Below are 6,768 nucleotides of genomic sequence, written 5' to 3'. Positions count from 1 at the left end.
GGGAGGTCAATCCCTCGGTTGGCCACTGCCCAGTTTTCTGCCATGGTGCCATCTGCTGAGGGAGGGCAGGTGTCCACTGGCATTCCTCCCATCCATGACCTGGGGTTAAGACCCATCCTGGGGTTGCCTGCTTCACAGGTTTCAGTTCAACCAATGATGGCTGGCTAGGGGGGTTTATGTGCCAAGGACCCTCCTGCTGGCTTGGAGGAGTTATTGGCCAAGTAGGTGCCCTCTGCTGGCTTGGAGCATATTCCCATGTTGAGGGCAAAGGAGGTGCCCAGTGGCATCTTATCCATCCATATTCTGGGAAGAAAACCCAATCTGGTGGTGTTTCAATCACTGGTTGCAGCCCCATTTGTGGCTGGCATGTGAAAGATGCTGGCCAAATCCCTTCTTGCTGTCTGGGTTGAAATTCCCATTTTGATAGGGAATCTGTCTTCAGCTCAGTTGCAGGGTAATAAGTCATTTCATTTATCACTGTCTGGAAGGAGTCAAAATCTCTACTCCAGGTTTTTTTTCAAGCCTTGCTTCCAAGCTGTGGGGAAGGAGGGGGGCATGCACTCACGTTTAGTTGTCCGACATGGTCCGGGAAGCCCATCAGAGATGACTGCGTGGAGATGGCTGGGATCTCCTTTCATCAGATCTTCTGGCCATCCTCTAACCAGGTGTAGAAAAAGTCTTTTCCAGCCCCCTCCATCCTCTTGCCAGATACAATAAATCTTGAAGCAGATTCCTTTGTCTTTGAAGATAGCAAGAAGCGTCGGCTCTCAGCTTCTTATCACCAAAAGCTTACTCATAATTGTTCGCTGATATTTTATGCTGTCCCAGTCAGCGTTGGGAATTCAACACCCCCTCACCAGCCCCCTCCCCCCCCTGCGAGGGTGTGTGTGCTGGTGCTTTATTTTAAAGGGAGAGTTGGAATAATGTCAGCGTTCCAAATACCATGCATGAAATCAATCAGAGACCAAGGCAGAATCATCCTTAAAGTTCCAATTTAATGATACAGGCATGTTGGCAACGTACTGTGGTATTCCCCTCCCAACTACTACACTAATGAAACACATAGGAAATTATAAGAAAGTGTGGCAGGCTAAAGATCCTAAAAGGAACATAACTACAGGCCTGACAACATGTCTGTACTAAGCAAACCAAAGCAGAGGGAACAAATCTTATATTATGATTTTCAAGCTTATATCCCTTTGTAAAGAAGAACAAACGGTACCCAATAGGCCATCCAGAAATCATATACCAAAACTTTGGTGATATAAAACAGTATTTTGGATTTGCTAAAGTTAAAGTGTACCCTCCGAGAGGCCTCTACTTTCGGGTACTGCCACATAGATCAGGGGGGAAATTAATGTTTAGTCTGTGTGCAACCTGTACAGAAAAACAACAAGTCACGGTGTGTATCCACAATGATGAAGAAAGAGCCCTAACTGGCACATGGTTCACTGTAGAATTGAACAGTGCTGTGGAGAAAGGCTACAGAATTGCAGACATCTATGAAGTTTGGCATTTTGAAAGGAAGACAAAGACCTTGTTTTCAGGCTATATTAACGTGCATCTCCGTCAAAAACAGGAGGCCAGTGGGTACCGCGATTGGTGCAAAGCAGAAGAAGATAAAGAGCACTATGTTTGTGATTATGAAAAGAAGGAGGGGGTCCGCTTACACCGGGAACATATTGAAGTCAATCCTGCTAAAAGGCAGATTGCTAATTTGTTTTTAAAGTCCTTGTGGGGTAAATTTGGTCAGTCAACCAATCATCTGCCTACGTCTATGGTGACAGATCATGAGGAATTATTTACGTATCTTTTTGTGCCCTATTACGATGTATCCTCCTGCAAATTTGTGGATGATGAAGCAGCCGTTGTAGCGTGGAAAGCAGCTAAAAATCAGCCTACTAAGTTCATCGCCAGTTTTAAAACCACTTATGCGCTGTTAGAATTATACAGTTTATTGGATCGTTTGGGGGACAGATGCCTCTATCACGATACCGATTCTGTCATTTTTATTAGCAGAGAGAGGGCGTGGTCCCTGGCATTAGGCAATTATTTACGACAGCTGACAAGTGAGATTCCTCCAAACACTTCAATCACCGAGTTTGTGGCCACTGAGAAGTTAAAATGTAATGGAGGTGGGTTCACTCTACTTTTGTCATCTGTACACTCAGTCTCCCACACTCAAAGGAAGCTCCTCCCACAGGCTTATGGGAAATTAAAATTCAAGGGAGTTGAGCTCACTTCACTGTTGTCCTCTGTACTCCCTCTCAATCTCCGCAATCACAGCCAGCAGCTCCTCAAGCATCTGGGAAGTTAAAATGCAATGGAGGCAGGTTCACTCTACCTTTCCCCTCTTAAATCCCCCTTTGTCTCCACCACTTGAAGCCATCAGCTCCTCCCTGAAGCCTCTGAGAATTTAAGTGCAATGGAGGCGGGCTCACTGTTTCTTTGACTTCTGTATTCCCACTCAGTCCCCTATACTCACAGCTAGAAGCTCCACCCACCAGCCTATTGGAAGTTAAAATGCAATGGAGGCAGGTTCACTTTACCTTTTCCCACTTTAATCCCCTTCAGTCTCGCCAATCACAGCCAGCAGCTCCTCCCACCAGCATATGGGAAGTTAAAATGCAATGGAGGCAGGCTGATTCTAACTTTGTCCTCTGTACTCCCTCTCAGTCTCCCCCACACACAGCCAGCAGCTCCACCCACCAGCCTCTGAGAAATTAAAATGCAATGGAGGCAGGTTCACTCTACCTTCGTCCTCTGTACTCCCTCTCAGTCTCCCCCACTCACAGCTCCTCCCACCAGCCTTTGAGAAGTTAAAAAGCAATGGATGAGGGCTCACTCTACCATTTTCCTCTGTACTCCCACTCAATCTCCCACACTCACAGCCAGCAGCTTCTCCCACCAGCCTCTGGGAAGTTAAAATGCAATGGAGGCAGGTTCACTCTACCTTTGTCCTCTGTACTCCCACTCAGTCTCCACCACTAACAGCCACCAGCTCCTCCCAGCTGCCTCTGGGAAATTGCAATGCAATAGAAGCAGGTTCACTCTACCTTTGCCCTCTTTAATCCCCCTCAGACTTCCCCACTCACAGCCAGCAGCTCCTCCCACTGGCCTGTGGGATGTAAAAATTCAATGGAGGCAGGCTCACTCTACCTTTTTCATCTCTACTCCCTCTCAGTCTCGCCCACTCACAGCCAGCAGCTCCTCCAACCAGCCTCTGGGACGTTAAATGCTATGAAGGTGGGTTTACTCTACTTTTGTCATCTTTACACCCTCTCAGTCTCAAACTTGTATTTTACCAAACATTACAAGAAGTATTAAGCAATGTCGATGTAATAGTGGCCCTTTAACTCCATTTCATTTGAACTTTCCTGTGGCTGGTGATTGGAGCTGCTGGCTGGAAGGGGGGAAGCAGAGAGAAAAAGAGGAGTAGGTAGAATCATATGTCCATAAACCAAAATAGTAATAATACATTCTGGATTAGTGCGCTTGAAATTGTGATTTTATTTATTTCAAAATGACCGGTTAAGTTCAATGTAATAGCTGTCTTGCACCTGTCTTTTGCAGTACTCTTTTCAAATTTGGATACTGTCCCCTTTGTAAACAAATTACTAGTCTACATAGACAGATTACCTATCTAGAATCTCTAATCTGTGCTCTCCAAGCAGAAATTAGGTGTCCAATTCAGCCATTCCACTCTACAGAGATGCCACGCTATCAGCCCCCCCTACCGCAAAGATCCTGCAGGAGAAGAGCAGTCTGGACAACTGTGGGATCTGGCAGGGTGAGAGCTGTGAACCATAAACACAAAGCTTTTTCTGTGACCTAGCATAACAGATATAGCACCCTTGCTGACCCTAATGGGGACACTAAAGAGACAGGTCAAGGTAGTTGTGATAATGATGACTCAAATAAGCAGGGGATCATGGTCCAAAATGAAGAACTTACTTTGGAAAGGCGAAATGGGGAACCAGGTATCACACATCAGTCGCACAAGAAGAGCAAGGTATGAAAAAAGAGAAGTCACCTTCTGGTTGGTGATTCAATCATAAGGGATGTAAATTTAGGAAAGGATATGGAGGTTTTAAAACAGGTCAGGTGTCTGCCAGGTGCTACTGCCAGCAGAGACAAGAGGCGTATTCTTAAGCTAGTCAAGAATGCAAGTAAGGAATGTGATGTTGATGCTATTATACATCTTGGCACAAATGATCTGTCCCAAAAAGATGTACTTTCTGTGAAGAATGATTTCCAGAGCTTGGGGTATGAACTTAGTAGTATAGGTTGTAGGCTTATCTTTTCAGAGGTCTTACGAGTATATAAGGAACAAAAAAGGAAGGGCCAGTGTGTAGCAGAGTTCAATGTGTGGCTAAAGGAGTGGTGTAAAAGGGAAGGCTTTGGTTTTATTAGTCATGATGTCTGCAGCTGGTCCAATGAAAAACTGTACAAAAGAGATGGTTTGCACCCATCCAAGAAAGGGACTGAGTTACTTGGCATTAAATTCTTCCAACATGTTAAAAACAAGAAAAAAGTTAAGGAAACAATTGGTCCATTGCTGGGAGAAAGTGGCAAGAAGGTGACAAACAACAGGGAGAAAGCAGAACTATTTAACTCATGTTTTGCATCTGTCTTTACACAAAGGGATAAAACAGTCCAATATATTAAAAACAGCACCACAAAAATCAGATTAGAACACAAATTGAAATAGGGAAAAAATGGTAAGTGAGCACCTGTCTACCCTAGACGAGTTCAAATCACCAGGACCGGATGGATTACACCCCAGGGTTCTGAAGGAACTGGCAGATGAGATCTCAGAACCACTGAACTATATCTTTCAGAGATCCTGGAGCACCGGGGAACTGCCAGAGGACTGGAAAAGAGCTGATGTGGTTCCCATCTTCAAAAAAAGGGAAAAAAACAGATCCAGGATACTACAGACCTATCAGCCTGACCTCAATAGCAGGAAAGATTCTGGAAAAGATAATCAAGCAACGAATTAGCGAACACCTAGAAGCAAAGTAATAGCCAAAAGCCAACATGGGTTTGTCCAAAACAGATCATGCCAGACTAATCTTATTGCATTCTTTGACAAAGTGACAAAATTAGTGGACCAGAGGAATGCTGTTGACATAGTTTACTTGGAGTTCAGTAAGGCATTTGATAAGGTAGACCACAACCTACTACTAGATAAAGTAGAAGAATGTGGGTTAGACAGCATCACCACCAGATGGATTCGTAACTGGCTGACCAACCACACTCAACGTGTAGTCCTCAATGGAACTGCATCTACATGGAGGGAGGTATGCAGTGGAGTACCCTAAGGCTCTGTTTTGGGCCCTGTACTCTTCAACATCTTCATCAATGATTTGGATGAGGGAAGAAATGGGGAACTCATCAAATTTGCAGATGACACCAAGCTGGCAGGAATAGCCAACACTCCAGAAGATAGGCTAAAGATACAGAAGGATCTTGACAAACTTGAACATTGGGCACTATCTAATAAAATGAAATTCAATGGTGAAAAGAGTAAGGTTCTACATTTAGGCAACAAAAACGGAATGCACAGGTACAGTATAGATGATACCTTGCTCAGTATTAGCAACTGTGAAAGGGATCTTGGAGTCCTATTGGACAACCATTTAAATATGAGCCAGCAGTGTGCAGCAGCTGCCAAAAAAGCCAACACAGTTCTAGGCTGCATCAACAGAGGGATAAAATAAAAAGTTTTTTGATTCAAAGTAGATCCTTGGTTGCATGCTTGCATTTCTATTTTCAGTGTCTCTCATTTTATGACAGGAGGGAACTAGATGAAAAGCTATACTGGACACAATTCCTACTAATAGAGAAGAAATGATAGAGGGAATTGAAGTCGCCAGAACCTTAGGCAAGAGTGATCACGTCATATTGGAAATCCTAAAGGGGAAAACAACTCAAGAAGTGTGGGAAACTCTGAAAAATATGATCATAAAAGCCCAGTTCAGCACAATCCCACTGAAAAAGAAAAACAAGAAATCCAAAAAGAAACCCAGCATGGTTGCACAAATATCTCTCTGATAAACTGTAAGACAAAAAGGACAAGTACAAAAATGGAAAGAGGGACACATAACTAAGGTGGAGTATCAGCAGATAGCCCATATCTGCAAAGATGAAGTCAGGAAAACAAAGGCTCAAAATGAACAAAGACTTGCAACAAAACTTGAAGATAATAATAAAAAAAATTCTTTCAATATATAAATAACAAGAAAAAAGTCAAGGAAACAGTCGGTTCACTAAAGAGAGAAGATGGCAAGGAAGGGAATTCCAAGATGGCGACAATGGAGGAAGCATAGTTACATTGCAGGCAGAAAAGTTGCCACTAAGATAAAATAAAACAGTAGGAGGAGAGGTGGAGAGGGAAAGATAAGTTATAGAAAAAGAAAAAAGACTGGAGAAAGGAAAAGGAGAGAAAGATTGGAGAAATTAAAAGAGAGAAAAGTCCAGCTGCACCCGAGAGGCCTACCCAAGAGACCGGAGGCCCATCGAAGCAAGACGAGCAGAGAGGCAAACTGACTGCAGGCAGCAAAGCCAATCGGTGGAGAATAAAGAGACAAGCCGGTGAGTGAGTGGGGCCAGCTGTGAAGCAGGGAGGAAAAACAGCTGTGGGGCAGAGAGGCCAGCCGACCAAGAGCAGCAGAGAACAAAGAGGTGAGCTGGTGAGTGAGCAGAGCAGGAAGGAAGGGAAGACAAGAGGGAAGAGCTTGCTGAGTACCATCCAGGTAGTCGTGT

Source organism: Natrix helvetica (assembly GCF_964273705.1).
Source record: "Natrix helvetica genome assembly, chromosome: W".
Classification (NCBI taxonomy): Eukaryota; Metazoa; Chordata; class Lepidosauria; order Squamata; family Natricidae; genus Natrix; species Natrix helvetica.
The sequence above is the reverse complement of the archived record's forward strand: the minus strand, read 5'-3'. Positions refer to the sequence as shown.